This window comes from Stenella coeruleoalba (assembly GCF_951394435.1).
Source record: "Stenella coeruleoalba genome assembly, chromosome: 1".
Taxonomy (NCBI): domain Eukaryota; kingdom Metazoa; phylum Chordata; class Mammalia; order Artiodactyla; family Delphinidae; genus Stenella; species Stenella coeruleoalba.
Genome location: NC_137169.1, coordinates 83,008,855 through 83,011,949, shown reverse-complemented (window position 1 = coordinate 83,011,949; position 3,095 = coordinate 83,008,855). Strand labels below are relative to the sequence as shown.

At 46.0% G+C, this 3,095-nt stretch overlaps 1 pseudogene across 1 annotated transcript; it reads left to right on the top strand.

Moving 5' to 3' along the window:
• The first annotated feature begins 2,301 nt into the window (after positions 1-2,301).
• On the top strand, positions 2,302-3,095 carry LOC307192833 (hypoxanthine-guanine phosphoribosyltransferase-like; annotated as a pseudogene). Its single transcript has one exon. The product of its transcript is annotated as a hypoxanthine-guanine phosphoribosyltransferase-like (transcript).

Below are 3,095 nucleotides of genomic sequence, written 5' to 3'. Positions count from 1 at the left end.
TTTTAAAGCTTTCCAAGGTCCTTCACATTCTGCCCCCACCTACTTCCCAGTATCCCTCCCACTACTCTGTGTCCAGCTATTCTAAGCTTTTCATTCTTGCCCAAACTTAGGATCCCCTTTCATGTAACTGTGGCATTGCCTGTTCTGTGCCTTCTTCCTGAAATGCTGGTACTTCATTCTTCATCTGAAGTGCTTCTACTTTTTCTTTTGACCCAGCTCAAATATCACCTCCTCTGAGAAGGCTTCTTAGACTGATCCATCTCTATCCCACGTCAGAGTTAGCTGTTCTGTCCCAGTGACCCTTTGGTTCCTGCTTCTCTGTCTGCCGTTACACCACCAAACTGTGTTATGATTGATGAGGTCGCCTGATTGTCTCCCCAGTTTGAGGTGTGCTCCTTAGGTGAAGGTTGAGACTTATTCGTCTCTCTCTTCTGTATGTAGCACAGAGCTGGACTAGTAATGGCTGCACAGAAAAATCTTGGTTGGTTGAATAAATGAATGAGTGAATGAATGAATGGGTGAACAGGCTCTGCCACACAAGGTAGAGCCATGATGCAGTTGCAGCCTTCCCTACCTCTACCAGATAAAACTGACCAACTAGAACTCATCAGAATCCTGTTCCTGAGCCAGTCTTAAGCACAGAGCTATTGCTTTTCACCAGCCAGCTGGCTCAGTTACCAAGCTGGGATGGTAATCGTTAACATGACACTTTAAACATCATAAGATCAGTAGGAACGTGTTTCTAGTGGTTAGTGACTAAGAATAAAATCATGAGGCTATGCCTATTCTGAAAACTACGTGATGGACCAGAGCTGATTTCTGTGTAAGTACTCACTACTCCCTCTCTCCCAACATACAAAAAGAATTCTTTAATTGTATACTCCTGACTTCTCCCCCACTTCCAAAGAGGAAGGATCCTTGTTGCTGGGAGAGAAGCTAAGTCAAGCTATATAACCCAGTTCTGGGGGAGGAGGAGAATGGAGGTGGAGGCAGAGAGTAGAGGAGTTTTCTTCAGGGATAGGAGGAGAGCCTCTCAGAGCACCTCTGAGCAAAGGAGACGGAAACGAAAATGTAGTAAATGTTTATGAGTTCCAATCTTTGTCTAGCTTCCATAATGACTTGCATGAGGGATGAGCAAAGACATTCCTTTTAATCTATTTTGGCTATTGTCCTGTGCTTCTGAAATGTGACACTGTCCCAAGGCCCACCCACAAGAGTTCAAGTTTTGTAAAAGGTATACCTATAAGTGGAGGAGAAGGGACTGCAAAAAGATCAAGCGTGTCTTTCACTCAGGGCTTTGCTAGCTCCACAGCTGGCTCTGCCAGAGAGAACACAGCCAGGGCAAGCAGAGGCAACCGAAGTCCCAGAGCTGGTAGTTATGGCTGTGGGCGAGGAGACATCCTGGACAGTGAGGCACTGCATCGTGGGGGAGGCGCGGAGGGCGGCCCAAACAAGACACTGTCCTCACCATTCCCTGGGACCCTTAATCCAGGGATGTCCAGGAGTCCGTGGGGATGACTGGAGGGAAAAACTGAAGGGAAACTCAGTCTGGAGCCAGGTTACAGCTTGATGTGGGTACCCTGGGGCAGCCTGAAACTAGACAGGCTTCCGCCCCGACCAGGGATGCCCCAGGAGCTGCCAGACCACCACTGGGTCGTGGAGCTCACTACTGGCAGGTGGTGGCTCTGGGGGCAGACAGGGTTTCTAATACAGTAAGTACCCCACATACGAACGAGTTCCATGCCGAGAACGTGTTCCTAAGTCCAATTTGTTCGTAAGTCCAGCAAAGTTAGCCTAGGTACCCAGCTAACACAATCGGCTACATAGTACTGTACTACAACAGGTTTATAATACTTTTCACACAAATAATACATAAAAAACGAACACACACAAAAAATAAAGAAAACATTTTTAATCTTACAGTACAGTACCTTGAAAAGTACAGTAGTGTAGCACAACAGCTGGCATACAGGGGCTGGCATCGAGTGAACAGGCAAGAAGAGTTACTGACTGGAGGAGGGAGAGGAGGTGGGAGATGGTAGAGCTGAAGGATCGTCAGCAATAGGAGACCGAGGGCAAGCTGTATTTCACTCACGCCTGACACTGATGGCACAGGTTCTGGTTCCTTGCTGGATCAACTCTATCTACCCTCTTGAAAAAACGATCCAGTGATGTCTGGGTAGTAGCTCTTTTTTTCTTGTCATAGATGACAGTAAAGTGCACAAAAGCACAACCCCTTGTGGAGGATGCACGCACGTGACAATGTATGCCAGACACGTGAACTAGCTTACCTGATCGGACATGCAAATGCATGTTCGCATCTTTGAAAGTTTACAACTTGAATGTTCCCATGTGGGGGACTTACTGTATCTCAACGATAGTTTACTCAAAGAGAAACCACTGGAGACTGCCCTCAGCCCACACGCAGCCGGCTCCGTTATGGCGACCACAGACCCAGCATCGTGATTAGTGGTGATGAACCAGGTTATGACCTAGATTTATTTTGTATACCTAATCATTATGCTGAGGATTTGGAAAAGGTATTTATTCCTCATGGACTAATTATAGACAGGACCGAATGGCTAGCTCGAGATGTGATGAAGGAGATGGGAGGCCGTCACATCCTGGCCCTTTGTGTGCTCAAGGAGAGCTATAAATTCTTTGCTGACCTGCTGGATTGCATCAAAGCACTGAACAGAAATAGTGATAGATCTATACCTATGACGGTAGATTTTATCAGACTGAAAAGCTACTGTCATGACCAGTCAACAGGTGACATAAAAGTAATTGGTGGAGGTGATCTCTCAACTTTAACTGGAAAGAATGTCTTGACTGTTGAAGATATAACTGACACTGGCAAAACAACGCAAACCTTGCTTTCCTTGGCCACGCAGCGTAATCCAAAGATGGTCAAGGTTGCAAGTGTGCTGGTGAAAAGGACTCCTCAAAGTGTTGGATATAGACCAGACTTTGTTGGATTTGAAATTCCAGACAAGTTTGTTGTAGGATATGCCCTTGACTATAATAAATACTTCAGGGATTTGAATCGTGTTTGTGTCATTAGTGAAACTGGAAAAGCAACATACAAAGCCTAA